Genomic DNA, 17244 nt, shown 5'->3' with positions numbered 1-17244 from the left:
TATTTATACTAATATGTAAATGGCCAAAAAATTTACAAGGAAAATATATAAGAATAAACTTCTGGTTGAAGCTTCTTTTTTCCCAACTACCTAAGTTTTATTTGTTTTCTTTTAAAATAGTTATTTAAAAACATTTATTTTATTTACACCATATATTTTCTTTTAAAGTATTTTATCACATATATTAAACTACGTATTCTCCCATAGTGGGGAAATGTGCTGAAAGTATCCTATGTCCTTGTGTGTACAGATGTGTGTTTTGTGTGTACAGTATGTGTTATACATATGTAAACATATGTTTTTGTCCTGCTCTCATTTAGGATGTTGTTGGATAAAGAGGACACCAAATTAACTTAAAATACATGTCTATTGGACTATACTTTGAAAGCACAGCATTATCATTGAGAAGTGGAAAATATAACAAATCTACAAAGAGCATATGGCATGCATAAGATGGTTATGGTTACCTTTTTACATAATCTGGCTACAATAATAATGTTAAATCAATATGGCTTTTATGTTCTTGATACTAATTGTATTTCCAACAATTGCAAACTATAAGTTATAACTGAATTGGCAAAAAGATGGTAGTTCTTGCCTCTGTGACAGAAATGAAGCACAATTTTGCATCCAGGGACTATGTCTTTCTGTGACTAAAACAGAAATTAACTACAAAACTACTGAAACCTACAAAGCTATGGAAAGTTAGAGATAAGACCAGACAGTGATGTAATCTCTTTCATCAATCTAGAAACAAAAAGATCCACATCTCATCAATTGACCCAAATGTTCACCCATTTTCTCACATATACCAATGTGATTGTGATAAGAATTATTAGGTTGATTCATTTTGCTTGATAAAGTGTCAACAAATTCTTGCAGCTGCATTGGAGAGGATCCTTCTAGACCTCTCAAGCTTTATCTGTGGCACAATAAATTTATTCAAAAACACTTATTTGGAGCATACTACCTACTAGATACTCCACTGGTAATCCAAAGAAGAATTATTTTTTATTTATTTTTATTTATTATTATCTTCAGACAGGCTCTTTGCTGTGTTGCCCATGTTGGAGCGCAGTGTTGCAAACATGGCTTACTGCAGCCTTGACTTCCTAGGCTCAAACAATCCTCCCAACTCAGTCTCCAGTGTAGCTGGGACCACAGGTGTGTGCCATCACACCTGGCTTTTTTCTTTTTTTTTTTTTTTGGCCCAAAGAAGAATCAGGTGCAGTCCTTACCCTCAAATTGTTCTCTATGGTTTGGAAAGTAGAGACATATAAACATATTATTATAATAGAGTAGAGTAGGAGCTATTAGAAGTTTATTTAGTATGCTGCAGGATTCACTGAATGAGATGCATATATAAGTCATAGTACCATGAAATAATACAGACTTTGGGGGAGAAATATGATGAATTTCATAGTGCTAATACATACACAGATGCATAGAAGTTGGGATAAAGTACGTAGAGAGAGGAGGCTACAAACAGGAAGGAATCGGTCCATAAAAAGCTTTGTTCTGTTTGAAAAGCTTGGCCCTAAGCAGGAATAAGACACTCAATAGTCTGCATTTTAGAATCTTCTTTCTAGCAGCATAAAAATTGCAGATAGGACTCAAGTGTTTGTTCTAGAAAGACAAATCTATCCATTCAAACAAAGGGACCCAGTTATATAAGCACAGATGATCCTTTTCACAGAAGGACTGGAGAGACTACCTTTGCTGGGGAAGCTGTTGTGCTCTTACTGACCTCTGGGTAAAATTGCTTACCCAAAGTCATGGGAGAGGACGTTAAATATAATCACTTTAAACAATAGAAAACAAGTATCATTTTAAAATCAGAGATTTTAAAAAATCTGCTTTAGAAAAACAGACATGAAAATTGATGAAGAAAGATAAGATGACAAGATGGAGGCTTTTCATGTTTTTAACTTTTAGGATGTTTATTTATCCTATGTTCTAGCCAGGAAAGCCACAGTCCACGAGGGTCTATGAGGTAACACAGGCCTTCTCCCCTTCATTATTTTTTTAATTTTTATTTTTTTTGAGACGGTGTCTCGCTCTGTCACCCAGGCTGGAGTCCAGTGGCGTGATCTTGGCTCACTGCAAGCTCTGCCTCCCGGGTTCATGTGTCTCTCCTGCCTCAGCGTCCCGAGTAGCTGGGACTACAGGCTCCCGCCACCACACCCGGCTAATTTTTTGTATTTTTAGTAGAGACGGGGTTTTGCTGTGTTAGCCAGGATGGTCTCGATCTCCTGACCTTGTGATCCACCCACCTCGGCCTCCCAAAGTGCTGGGATTACAGGCGTGAGCCACCGTGCCCGGCCTCCCCTTCATTATTTAGTGAAAACGCATTCTAGTGTGTCAATCTGACAACTCTATGGAAAAAGGGATGGAGTTAACTTTGTACCTATTATGCTGTTGACCTTTGTTTTTAATGCAAGAAAGGAAGTGTAAAGAAATCAAACAGTAGAATTCTGGGTTAAAATATTCTAATTGCTATTTAACATAATTTTGGCATGTGCAAAGATTTTTAATTCATCTCCTTAGTTATTACTGGGATTTGCTGGTAATATGATTTTAAATATAGTCTGTTACGCTAACAATTTTTTGAGAATCCTTGTAAAACCTTATGTTTTCCTCTCTTTAAAACCATAATATTAATTAAGAAAGCATGTCAGGTAAAGCATAAAGACAACTTTGCTTAAGATAAATTTTGTATCATTGAGCTTGTTGTAAAAACAAGGGGAAAATCTGATATCATATAAATACACTTAAATGAAGAACTAAAGTAGTGTTTGGCATAACAGCTTCAGATGAAATCTATTTGAAAGGCAAAATAAACAATAACAACAAAACCCATATAATCTGGCTTATGTATGTATAAAAATAGTAGACCTTGCTTTAAAAGTACAAATCATTCTCTCATTCACCTAAAATTTTATTTAGGAATTTTTTCCCAATATCTATCTCAATATTTTGTTTGATATTTACAATGCACTTTATATACACAGCACCAAAATCTTACCAAAAATTACCAGGAATATGATATGCTTAAGGAGAGAGAAATTGAGAATTAATAAAAGTTGACTAGTTCTAAGTCATAGAAAGGCTAGACTTAACCCCAACATAATTGAAATATTGGGTTGCAGAGCTTTCACAGTCCTAAAGGTAGGGTCTAAAGGCTCCACAAATTTCAGCAGTTCTTTTTATTCTATTTTAAGTTCCAGGGTACATGTGCAGGATGTGCAGGTTTGTTACACAGGTAAATGTGTGCCATAGGGGTTTTCAGCAGTTATTTTAATTTGAAACTGGAAAGGAGGAAAACTATATGAAGATAAGAAGCCAGTTGGTATGGAGAAAAAATATTAGAACTGTAAAAATTTGTATGAGTGCTTAGAAATGAGAAACAAGTAGAATGATGATTTGTGTTAGAGTTAATATAATTTGGATGTAGATGATATTGGTGTGTCTGTGGATAAAACTTAGAGGATTTTATTCTGTGATGTATGTGCCAATTTGGAAATATTCTAGCTCACATCTAGGCATAAAGCATTTTTTGGATTCTGTGGCCATATAAAGAGTATAAGGACAGATTGCAAAAATACTAGATAATAAGCTATAATTTATACTAATCTTCATAAATTCTCTCCAAATTTTCACTAGCCTGCTTTCAAGGAGTTATGAGAATTTTAGGTTGACTTGGTGCCTCTATGGAGGGATCCTGAGTAATTTTTTGCTCCTTATAATTCTCTTGGGCCTTCCCTTTAAAGAGACTTGGAGTTACAGAAATGTCCTAAACATGACCAGCCTCACAAAGATGGAAATTTTTAGGAATTGCCTTAGGGGAAACTACAATTGTGAATGGTTAGAAAATCATTCAAGATTTCAGCAATTCCTCCTACAAGTCCCAGATTTCTGAAAAGAGGCCAAAATCTGAACAAATTCAGTAGATGGTTGATGTAGTTTCTAAAACAATGTTAGAAAGTAACAGATTCAACATATCTTTGACCAATATTTTCCAAGCCTAAAAGAAAGTAAGACACAATGGATAGAAATCAGACTAAGAACAAAAGTTAGAATTTTAATACAAATGGGACAACATTATCCATAAAACTTTTTGAGTTACTGATGCACATTGACATGCTATAGGATATTCCATTCTCACCTTTCATCCCCCTGCTCTGTGCCTGGTGAGTTCAACATTTATTGACTGCATCAACTAAGCTCTCTTGCTTTGTGGCTTCTTGTTAGTTCAGGTAATGGGAAATACCAGCAGAATATTAGAAGATGAAAGGAAAGAGGAGTTGTGTCATTTATTTCCCTGGCTCTCTATCTGCCAGTGCACAGGTTTTCACATGTTGCTTTTCTGCACTTGAGGTTAGGTTCTTATTGAGTGGTCTTCTTCAACAGTGCAGGTCTTTCTGGGTTCTGATAACCTTATCAAGCCAAAGTGTGGAAGTAGCTTCCAGTTAGCCCAGGATGATCCTTGATCCTTTCATCTTGTCCATCCCTCTGTAAATAGTCAATTTATTAAGCTCTCCTCTATTAAAAACATTCTTTTCGAGTGTGCCAGCAGTTGCTGACAAGATCTTGGGTGAAAAACATGCACTGGATTGTCATGTGATCATTTTTACATGTGAGATGGGCTAGTGATCGGCAGGCAAATATTATGCGCTTATTGCACAACAGCCACCAAGGGCGTCCCCACGAAAGTATGACTAAATAAAATTATTTTGAAATTTTAATGATTAATATTGATTATTTTGGTACAGAAAACATTTCCTTTGGCCTAGGGTTCATATGTACCATGCTCATAATTTAGATTGCCCTAGTTAAAATTGCTATGATATGTGTATCCTGGTTACCTTAGGGATTGTGTCTCCTAAGTAGAGAGTGGCAGTTCTAGCCTGTAGGGGTGCTCAGAAATAGTATTTGTTTTTGAACTCCAGGAAGATACAAAAGTCGGGGGAGTCTTTTCGGGAATCATCAACCGTAGCTTCTCCTCGTTTACACGGTCTCATGTATCCCAACACACTCTTTTTTGGGGGAAATAGCTTATAATTCATCTATTATTCTCACATCCTGGAAGACTAGTAAGCCTGGAGCTTTTCATTAAAATATCATAGAATTAAGTGGTTATTTGATAACCTATGGATAAAAATATGGTAAAATACATATTAACTGCAGCATATAATTACATAGGATATAATCACCTCTGTGGTTGTTATAGGCCAAACAATAGTAGAGAAGTGAGGTGTACAGTAAGAACAAACTGTGTTATTCAAAGGCCTAAGACTCAGAATGCACTAGCAAAGAAAGAGGGTCACATGCTATTCCCTGCCAGAGTAGCTAAGAATGCATCCCTATTCCCTGAAGATTCTATCTCTTACAATGGGAAATGCCCATTGTACTTCAGTGGAACTTTAGTAAACTAGTATAATGATAACTCTACACCCTACAGCTCTTTCAACAAATATTTTTTCATTTTCCTTAGTGAGAACAAAGTAAGATGTTCTTTCTCTAATGTGATTTTCAATTCTAGTTCAAAATTAGGATTCCAGGGAAGGCCCTGGCACTGCTTCTTTTGACGGTATCTGTTATGGCAAAGAGACTCTAAGGTCTTTCCTTTGGTCTCTTTCTCCTGGTGTCCAGATTGCATAATCCTGTCCCACTGAGTGTGGGCAGGACCTGTGACATATTTCTAATCAATAGAACTTGGGAAAGATGATAGGATTTTACTCTCTTGATTATGAATCATTATATAAGCCTCCACCTTGCTATCAGACTGGTAATAGAAAGTGTCCCTTTCCCTTGCTGACTTTAAAGAAGCAAGGTACCATGTTGTGAGAGGGCCTATGGAAAAAGCCATAGTCAAGGAACTTCAGGCAGCTCCTGGAGCTGAGAGTAGCCTCTAGACAACAGCCAAAGCCAAAGCCAAAGCCCTCAGTCTTACAGCCACAGGAAATGAATTCCGCCAACAACTTGAGTAAACTTGGAAGTGAATCCATCACCAGTTAATCCTCCAGATGAGACCCAAGCCCTGGCTGACACACTGCATTCTTGCAGAGGCCCCAACTAAGACATTTCCTACCTTAAAGTGAGAGAAAATAAATATATTTTGTGTTAATCTGCTGAGTTTCTTACATATCATAGAACACTAACAAACCTTCCCAATATGTACTTGGTTAACAAACATTAACTGAGTGAGGACCATAAGCCAAGCATTATTCACCATATTTAAGATGACTGTAGAAGCAAGAAATCCATGCATGAAAGAGAGTTATGTAGGCAAATTCCATAGGCGGTATAAGTGTCTAAAAATATCAAATGGGTAAGATGCTTTCCTTTCACATGCAGACAGGGAAAACTATTTGCAACATCTAATGACTGTTCTACTTTAAGTGGATGTGAGAACAAAACAGACTTTGAAGGAGATTTACAGAATAGTATTGAAATTTTTTTATCAAGTTCTATCAATTAAAGTTTGATGCCATATGTATGTATTTTTGCCATTCTGCCATCCAGGATAAGAAATTGCTATTTTCTGCCATATGAGGGTGTATATTCTTGCCACTATATCCTGTAACATCAGGCAGAGATAAAACTTCACAAAACTCAGCAATGCTAAAAGAAAATCTGTGACTTGCCTTTGTATTCACTATCTACTGGCCTACATCTCTAGAAATCTATATCCAATTTATACCAGACAGTTGGTCACAGTCTTAGGTGAAATTTTCAGCAAAATTTTGAGGGTCTAAATTTTTTGAATGAAAAAATAAACGCAACAGATGACACTAACGGGCAGAAAGAAAAGATGTTAAAGGGGGGGATGTGGGTAGCACAGATAATCTTGTTTGTTTGTTTGTTTTTTAAGCAGCAATGCTACTTGAAAACTCTTGCTAGTTCTTATTTTTTTTGTTTTTTTTTTTCAATATCTGAGGCATTGGGGGTTTACATCAAACTAACAAAAGAATGACTGAACTCCGATGAAGCCTTTCTGAAGCAATAATTAATATACGAGGCCACCGACACTAGAATTAATCTTGAAAACCACTCTCAAGGTGATGGGCAAAATAAATGCGCCATGGGAGTGCCCCGGAATGCTGCACTGACATTGTTGGGTCCTATCATTGATCGTTGATGATAGCGAAGAAGCGATCAGTCACAAGGCAGAACTGATAATAGACTTCAAATATGGAAGGAACCTTACTTCTATGTTTGGTAACAGTCCATGTTTAACAAATAGTATTTTTTTGTGTGTTTCTTTGTTTTCTTTTGCTTTGCTTTTTCCTGCTCCAATGGACAAAAGCAGCAAGGCTCTTTCTCTTTCTTTCCCTGCTGCATTGCAGGCAGCATAGGAGGGCAGTTAATTAACTATAATGACCAAGTGTATGGGCATTTTATTGCATACAGAAGCAACTCTGCCCTGATTCAAGCAGCCAAGTCGACCCAAAACTCAGGAAATGCTTATGTATAACAGGTATGGGGATGCATCCACTGTTTTTTCCAGTGGTGGTGAAGGTGCCATTCTCAACATTGGTTTAATCCTTGGAGTCCCAACTAATTAAACCATTTCTTTCTTTCACAAAAGGGCCTCTACTGGCCTGAAAGCATCAATGTACAAGCTGAGGTTCCCAGATAAAATGGATCTTTTGTTGGGTGCATCTTGTAGTTTAACCAATCTCACTATAAGACTGGACTCTGAGTGCTCCCTCACTCTTGAACTCTTTGCTGCTGCGTTTTTGTCTACTTGATACCTTCTGATGTTCATAATCAGTACTTGCTGTAGATAACAAGCAATTTTCTATAATAAGTAACTCATAAGCTCTATGTAATACTCAGAGAGGAATAATACCTGTTTTTGGAATTAAAGAGCAAAATGAATAACTGTTTGGTCCATGCTATTACCTCGTTTTTTTTTTTTTTTTCTGGAAGCATTTATTTGAGTTTCATGAGCAAAGCTGATATCTTTGAATAAAACTTCTCCACAATCTTTCATTCTCACAATCTGAACAGAAACGTGCTTATGTTGTATAAATTAGATTCCTTTTATTGTATAAGACTCCAAAGATTTGTCAATAACATTTTTGCTTTTAGTCGCGCCCTTAAAAATGTCACCTAAGAGTATACCTTTTTCCTCTGAACTTTTCTACATATTAAATTCAGTTTTATAAAAGTGCTAATATGAACGATACATATGTGATTACCTAGAGTGAATAAGATCACAATCAATCCAGAACAAAGCATTGTGTTTGTCTAGAGATTCCTTGCCAGGAATAATCCAAAGAGGAAATACGTGTGTTTATTTATGGTAATAACAATGCAGCTGTCCAGCAATTAAGTTAACTTGACTGTCATCTTTATCAAGCAGTATGTTTACACGGGAGACAATCTGAGGAAGGAGAAATCTATATTGTATATGAACATGATGAAAATGTAGTTTTAAACACATTGAGCCTCTGATTTCTGAAGTAAGATGACTACTTAAAACACGATGTTTAGAAAGGTGTAGATTATACATGACACACTTAAGACTCAATCATTTCAACCTTTCTCCAAAATCACTTTTGCAACATTATTTATTCTAAATATAGAATACAATATTTATTTCATTGAAATGGGATAAAAGACCTTGCTATATTCTGTGAATACACGTATTTATAAGTGTGTGTGTAGGTATGTCTGTGTACATGTGAGTATATGTGAGTATAAATGAGTAGAGTAAGAATTACTTATGGATTTAAAAACATATTTTAACTTTTTAAAATCAATTTGTGTAAAAAATGAATAAGCCAGGTTTATTTTAACTAAATTAACCAGATAGCTTTTAAAAAAATTAAACAATCAATCAATCACGAACATGTCAGAGGCATTTAAACCACAGCAACTCCATCTTGAATAGGGGCTGGTAAAACGATGCTGACACCTACTGGGCTGTATTCGCAGAGGGTTAAGGCATTCTAAGTCACAGGATGAGATAGGAGGTCGACACAAGATACAGATCATAAAGACGTTGCTGATAAAATAGGTTGCAGTAAAGGAGCTGGCCGAAACCCACCAAAACCAAGATGGCCACAAGAGTGACCTCTGGTCATCCTCATTGCTACACTCCCACCAGCGCCATGACAGCTTACAAATGCCCTGGGAATGTCAGGAAGTTACCCTACATTGTCTAAAAAGGGGAGGCATGAATAATCCACTCCTTGTTTAGCATATCATCAAGAAATAACCATAAAAATGGGCAACCAGCTGCCCTCGGGGCTGCTGTGTCTATGGAGTAGCCATTCTTTTATTTCTTCACTTTCCTAATAAACTTGTTTTCACTTTCCTCTATGGACTTGCCCTGAATTCTTTGTTGCATGAGATGCAACAACCCCCTCTTGGGTGGGGTCTGGATCGGGACCCCTTTGCTGTAACAAAAGAATTTATTTTCATTTCTTTCTAATAACTTACTTTTTCTTAAAGAAGATGAAGAGAATGGAGCCTGAAAAGGACTGTTCAGTGTACATTTGGATATAATAATTACCGTCTTCCCTGACTTCAGCAAGTATATGTAGATCAATCACCAATTTTCCACCATAAACAGAAAATCGGGGGCACAAACTTAGTTGTTGTTATGGAGGTGAGGAACGCCAATAAGTAGAAAGAAAGTAGAGTTGGGTCTTCTCTCTGCTAAATGATCATAGGAATGCAGAAGAATAGGGCCTTAAAGCACAGGCAGCAGGACTTGAGGAATTTGCTGTTAACTGCCAAAGGAGGAAAGAGTTATAGGATTAAAAAAAAAAAAAAATGCTCACTAATGCTTTCCCACAGAGCTTGTCCAAGGCACAACTCTGAGACTGCCTTACTGCATCCCCTTTCAGCAGGTGTCACCCTCCTTGGGAAGCGAAATTGCTTTTCCTCTCCCTTAAACATTAGTCTTTTGTATTAGATGTTTTCTCCACACCAGTGTGGATAAAATTACTGTGATAATTTTCCCCCAAATAGTTGCACTAAAAATACTACATTTCACTGAGGAAGGCAGTAAAATACATTTGTAATATACATGGGCTGTGGAACAAGTTCTGGGTTCCAATTCCAGTTCTTTCTCTTTTCTCTTTGTGTTACCTCAGTCATATTACTAAGCCTTTATGACAATCATCTAAAAATGGGGAGAAACAGATATTCCTTACATGATTGATTTGAGATTTATATGAGAGAATATATGTAAAACAAACCAGCCTAGTACTGGTTAAAATGGGGGAGATGGTCCTAGTTTTATTCCATTAGAGGAATGTAAGGCACCCACAGCAGGATATTCTTATGAGGCTACACTCCAGATTCAGAGCAATGAGGCTGATGACTAAAGCTTCTTAAGTGGTTGTTTGACCCACCCCCTAAATGACTTAAAAAATGATAATGTTGAATCACAAGTACAAACACCTGTAGCAATCTTTGCAAAGTCATTTGGGTGGCTTCACTTGCAGGCAGCTAGAACCCAAGACTCCCCAGTTGCATCATCCAGCAATGTTGACCAAGTTCAAAGTACTTTCGGATTGACAACTTGCCCAAATACCATAGCAATCCTGTCACTAGGCAGCATGCTCATATTAAACATGAAAACATCGAGGCGCAGGAAGATAAAGTGGCTCCTAATGGTGGTGCTGGGATTTTACTCAGTATTTTGAATTTAGAGTCAATGGGCGTTTTCTCTTTTGCCCCCACAGAGCTCTACTCTATGGTTATAAAAAACAATGTATGGTGGCCTAGTAGTGATGTGTATTATAGACAATGAATCATAAATAACCAAATAATTTTCTCCAAGACACTGCGACTATTAGTAAGATTATCATCCAACAAAGTCCCTTTGTTGTGATGATAATTGATTAATACATAATAGCCACCCAAACCAATGAACAACAGCAACAACCGTAAACGAAGAACCATACTTTTCCAAGTGCTGCTAAAAAGGAATTTTTACTTATTTTATCTTTATGCCAGTGAAAAGAAAGGTCATCTTGCTGAATTTTTATGATTCATTCTTTGGATAGACAAACTCAATTCTACAGGTTCCTTGGTAAATCTGTGTATTACAGTTGACATTAGCACCACTGTTAACCTTTCCTTTGCCAGCAAATAGCAATTACAGGATAACTACAGGGTAATTCCAGGGCTTTGTGTCTTTGAATGCCGGAGTAATTTGAACCATTCTAACAGTAAATTTGAATTGTTTAACATATGCTTTCAGCAGAGTATAAACACATTTTAATGATTTACTTCACCTCCTTAAATGCACAATTTTCAGTTTTTTAGAATCAAGTGATTTCATCAACATAGAAAGTTTAGAACACTAGTAAGGAAACTTGAAATAAATCAAGAAACATTTTCTTCATTTAAACATGGCTTAAATTGAGCATAAAACAAGATTCTTAGAAACATCGAATAATTGCATGATGACTAGAATTTTTTTCTTTTTCAAGGAAATAGATAAAAATATTCAAGGCTTCCATTTATAAACCATTCAAGTTGTAGTTTAAATTACGTAAATTGTCAAATAAGTGAAAAAGCAAAAATTTAAAATGGAACTTTCTTCTACTTTTACCACTCTTTTCTTTCCCTTTCTCTTAAGCACTATTTATTGAATATCGTGTCTCTATATTTAGTTTCCAGTCTCTACTTACTACTTCTTATTTGTTCCACCTCTCTTTTCTTTCTTCCAAATATTTACAATGAAGCGCAAGTATATGTAATCTATTTGTTTACTCTATTTGTTTATTTTTTGAAGATCTGTCTTCTTTCTTCTTTGTTATTTTCAGTTCTTCCCTTACTTATTTGCTTTCCTTTTGACTGCACTTCACACTTTCTCTTTCCCACTCCATTAACTGAAGATTCTCTCATAACCATCCCAACACATCTCATTCCAATATTGGGTGGTTGTTGTATTGTTCATACTCTGTGGTGTTAACAGAATCATGGTTCCACACGAGGTGGAGTTTGGGGAAATGAATCAACTACTCACTGCTCACTGACCTACTCCATTGATAGGCTAGAGGTCACACTAAGACAATTGTTAAATAAAACAGTATATCTTATAAAAATCATTGTGCAAAAATTCAGTCTATAGATGTGTATTTGCTCTTCCACATAAAAATATACTCATTATTTAGGACTTGAAATTTCACTCCATCTATATCCGCAAAAAAAGTATTTTTGTGTCTGCCTACTACATACAGAAAATTTATGTATATTTTTTAAGACTCCAAATAAGTTGAAAGTGTTGAAAGTTCACTTTTATTCCTTATACTCCATAATAAAATTTCTAACAATTTTAAGAAGCTACAACCTACAGTAGTAAGGAAACACTATTAAGCAATAAAACAAATAAAATTTGAAAGCCAGGCACACAGCCCAGTATGCTTTAAATCTTACTTGTTCTTTAGATCCCACGGGTGTTCACCAGACGTCTCCCTAAACAAAGAAGAAATGTGACAACAATTAAAATGTGAAAACGATGCTATTAAAATACTGCTCATTTAGGTGATGCATGTTTATATTACTTAGCTAGTGGAAATGTCAAATTCCAACAAGAAGTGAAATTGTTTGTATTTTGGCATTTCCTTTCACACTTATTGTTGTAAAAAAGCAACTTAAAATGTTCCTTTTAAAGCAACAAAAAGCAAAACATGTTATGATTATTCTGGAAAAAGAAATGATAGTTTTAAAATATTAAATGTATTCCCTAATCAAAATCATATGTAGTAGAAAAGAAATAACACATAGAACCATCAAGTATCATTCAATAAAAACAAACTTCTGCTAGAAAAATCTATGAAGAATTCTTAAAAAAGGGAGTATTTCTTGTGTTGAAAACCTTTGTTAAGATTTTAATTCCTTGGTAAACATACAGAAAACCCATCGAGTTTCTTTGAACAACATCACAGGATTTTTATTATAGAAAGAGAGAATCTACTAGACTATGATAATAATGTTATCAAGAGAGAAAGAAAGAAAGAAAGAAAGAGAAAAAAGAAAGAAAGGAAGGAAGAAAGAAAGGAAGAAAGAAAGAAAGAAAAAAATCTGAACTTTAAAATTAGGCTGAGGTCTTATTAAACTTTTTTTTTTTTTTTTTTTTTTTTTTGAGACGGAGACTCGCTCTTGTCACCCAGGCTGGAGTGCAGTGGCGCAATCTCGGCTCACTGCAAGCTCCGCCTCCCGGGTTCACGCCATTCTCCTGCCTCAGCCTCTCCGAGTAGCTGGGACTACAGGCGCCCGCCACCACGCCCGGCTAATTTTTTGTATTTTTAGTAGAGACGGGGTTTCACCGTGGTCTCGATCTCCTGACCTCGTGATCCGCCCACCTCGGCCTCCCAAAGTGCTGGGATTACAAGCGTGAGCCACCACGCCCGGCCCTAAACTTTTAATTATATACCTGGAAGTTTGGCTGGGTGCAGTGGCTCACGCCTGTGATCCCAGGACTTGCGGAGGCCAAGGCGGGCAGATCACTTAAGGTTAGGAATTCGACACCAGCCTGGCCAACATGGTGAAACCCCATCTCTACTCAAAATACAAATAATTAGCCAGGCGTAGTCATATGCACTTGAACCCAGGAGGTGGAGGTTGCAGTGAGCCAAGGCTGTGCCACTGCACTCCATCCTGCGCGACAGAGTGACACTCCAACAACAACAACAACAATAACAACAACCTGGAAGTTTATTATTAATACAATTTTTTATCAAGGTTGAGAAAGATACAAATCCATGAAAGTGTTGTAGTGTTTCAGGAGTTTTATAATTTATAAGTAACTCTAAAAACTGGGCACCTATGTTGGCATTTTCTCAGTGATTTTCATTAAACTTGTTCACTTATTTTTCTTTTTGGAAGAGTGGAAATGAAGAAATTAACCTGGACTCTATGTGATTAGCTGAGGCAAGTGGAGACGTTAATTCATTTGTGTAAATTCCTAGAAAATAACAACTGATCTTGAGTTATATAAAGCTGATCAGTGGTGCTCTGCAGACATGGAAGGAGAAGAGAAGATGGAGGTATTAAAAGGGCCATAAATAAACTTTGGGAGCTGATGGATATTATTGTTATCATGATTGTGCTCAAGACTTTAAAGGCATATACATGTGTCCAAACTCATCAAATGGTACGCTTTAATGCATGCAGTATATTATATGATAATTATACCTTAATAAAGCTCTAAAAAGTGGAAGGATGTGAAATATATATTTAATGTAGAGCATGAAATGCATGGATAAACCATTCAATAAATTAATGAGAGTTGGTACTCTTACGATTTTTGTTTTAAAAGATTATCTGTTTGCTGTGTGATGACTAGATTGAGGAGACAGTGATTGGAAATGGAGGTGAAATTATGTAAGAAGGCTTGGACCACCATAGACAGTTGACGTAAAAGATGCTGGACTGATTCATGATATAGTTAGAAGGCACAAAGAAAAGGCTGGTTGAGGCACTGAAGGTAAGACAAAATAAGGAACCAAGAATGATGGCCAGGTTTCTGGCTTGAACAACAGGGTGCATGTGCTGCCATTTTCTGAGATGATAAAGACTGAGAATATAATAAGATTTAAGTGGAATGCAAGAATTCCATTTTGTATATATTATATTTGAAATGCTTGTGAGACAATCAAATGGAAATGTTAAGTTGGGTAAGTGTTTCTAGAAGCCAGAGGATAAGTCTGAGTTACACAACTAATTTTGAGAATTGCCAGCATATATCTAAGACAGTGAGTGGCTGTCATGAAGTGGAAGCAAAGGTCATTGAATGAGAACAGATAAAAGCATCCAGAGTCAAGGTGCTAGATGAGGTATCTACTTGGATGTGTATATCCTCTAAATAACCAGAATGAGAGTGAAAAGCAGTTCTAGGGGCCAGAAGCTAATTTTAATTATTTCTTATGTTTTTTAGAGACGACTTTCTTTTTTTTTTTTACATTCAGATCTTCTCAATTTTTATTTTTAATTTATTTTATTATTGTACTTTAAGTTTTAGGGTACATGTGCACAATGTGCAGGTTTGTTACATATGTATCCATGTGCCATGTTGGTGTGCTGTACCCATTAACTCATCATTTAGCATTAGGTGTATCTCCTAATGCTATCCCTCTCCCCTCCCCCTACCCCACAATCGTCCCCGGAGTGTGATGTTCCCCTTCCAGTGTCCATGTGTTCTCATTGTTCAATCCCCACCTATGAGTGAGAACATGCGGTGTTTGGTTTTTTGTCCTTGCGATAGTTTACTGAGAATGATGTTTTCCAGTTTCATCCATGTCCCTACAAAGGACATGAACTCATCATTTTTTATGGCTGCATAGTATTCCATGGTGTATATGTGCCATATTTTCTTAATCCAGTCTATCGTTGTTGGACATTTGGGTTGGTTCCAAGTCTTTGCTATTGTGAATAGTGCTGCAATAAACATACGTGTGCATGTGTCTTTATAGCAGCATGATTTATAGTCCTTTGGGTATATACCCAGTAATGGGATGGCTGGGTCAAATGGTATTTCTAGTTCTAGATCCCTGAGGAATCGCCACACTGACTTCCACAATGGTTGAACTAGTTTACAGTCCCACCAACAGTGTAAAAGTGTTCCTATTTCTCCACATTCTCTCCAGCATCTGTTGTTTCCTGACTTTTTAATGATGGCCATTCCAACTGGTGTGAGATGGTATCTTATTGTGGTTTTGATTTGCATTTCTCTGATGGCCAGTGATGATGGGCATTTCTGCATGTGTTTTTTCGCTGCATAAATGTCTTCTTTTGAGAAGTGTCTGTTCATGTCCTTTGCCCACTTTTTGATGGGGTTGTTTGTTTTTTTCTTGTAAATTTGTTTGAGTTCATTGTAGACTCCGGATATTAGCCCTTTGTCAGATGAGTAGGTTGTGAAAATTTTCTCCCATTTTGTAGGTTGCCTGTTAACTCTGATGGTAGTTTCTTTTGCTTTAGAGACTACTCTCTAATGCTTATGTTTGAATGTTCACAATGTGGGCAGGACACGAAAATATAATATTTTAGCAATTAACCTAATGTGCTGCCAATTTAACCTTTAAATTATCCTCAAAGGTCTCTGGATGTCTAATTATTTAAGAGATATTTTAAATCACTTCCCCTAAAGTACATCTCTTAAATAAACATATCTTTTGTTACATAAACACTTTAAAAATCAAATTAGAAATGAAGTACAGTTGTGTGCTGCATAATATTATCAGTCAGCAATGGACTGCATATATGACAGTGGTCTCGTAAGCTTATAATGGAGCTGAAAAATTCTTATCGCCTAGTGATGTGGTAGCTGTTGTAATGTTATAGCACAGTGCATTACTCATAGCACGTACAATTATGTGTACATCATATTTGATTGGTGCAAAAGTAATTGCAGTTTTTGCCATTAAAAGTAATGGCATTAATGCTTGATAATAAATGATCAATTGTATTAATACTTGATAATCAATGACTATGTTACTGGTTTATGTATTTACCATACTATGCTATACTTCATATCATTATTTTAGAGTGTACTCTTTCTACTTAAAAAAATGTTAACTACAGAATGGTCTCAGGTGGTATTCCAAAATAAGGCATTGTTGTCGTGGGACATGACAGCTTCATTTGTGTTATTGCCCCTGAAGATCTTCTGGTGGGACAAGATGTAGGTTTGGAAGAGAGTGTTACTGATGATTCTTACCATGCGTAGGCCTAGACTAACGTGTGTGTTTGTGTCTTAATTTTTAGTAAAAAGCAGTTTTAAGTACACAAAAAATGTAAAAAGAAAAAATGTATAGAATGAGAATATAAAGAAATATTTTTGTACAGCTGTACAATGTGTGCTTTAAGCTAAGTGTTATTACAAAAGAGTCAAAAAGTTTTAAAAAGTTTATAAAGTAAAAAATCTTAGCTTACAATGACAACACATGGACACAGGGAGAGGAACATCACACACCGGGACATGTAGTGGGGTGGGGGGCAAGGGGAGGGAGAATATTAGGACAAATAGCTAATGCATGTGGGGCTTAAAACCGAGATGACTGGTTGATAGGTGCAGCAAACCATCATGGCACATGTATACGTATGTAACAAACCTGCACATTCTGCACATGTATCCCAGAACTTAAAGTAAAATAAAAATAAAAATAATGTAAAAAAATATGTTAGCTTAGAGTAAGCTAAGGTTAATTATTGAAGAAAGAAAATGTTTTAAAATGCATTTACCATAGCCTTAGTGTGCGGTGTTTATAAAGT

At 36.2% G+C, this 17244-nt stretch overlaps 1 protein-coding gene across 15 annotated transcripts in view; it reads right to left on the bottom strand.

The window, feature by feature from the left end:
- The window catches only part of PTPRD (protein tyrosine phosphatase receptor type D), a 2314079-nt gene that overhangs the window by 705758 nt on the left and 1591077 nt on the right, over positions 1 to 17244 (bottom strand). For all 15 annotated transcript variants that reach the window (XM_055294262.2, XM_063609868.1, XM_063609869.1 and 12 more), the window contains one exon: positions 12409 to 12447. The gene's annotated coding sequence lies outside the window, so the exon portion shown is untranslated. The remainder of the gene's footprint in view (positions 1 to 12408; positions 12448 to 17244) is intronic.

Source organism: Symphalangus syndactylus, chromosome 9, assembly GCF_028878055.3.
Source record: "Symphalangus syndactylus isolate Jambi chromosome 9, NHGRI_mSymSyn1-v2.1_pri, whole genome shotgun sequence".
Lineage (NCBI taxonomy): Eukaryota > Metazoa > Chordata > Mammalia > Primates > Hylobatidae > Symphalangus > Symphalangus syndactylus.
This window is presented reverse-complemented; position numbering and strand designations above follow the sequence as displayed.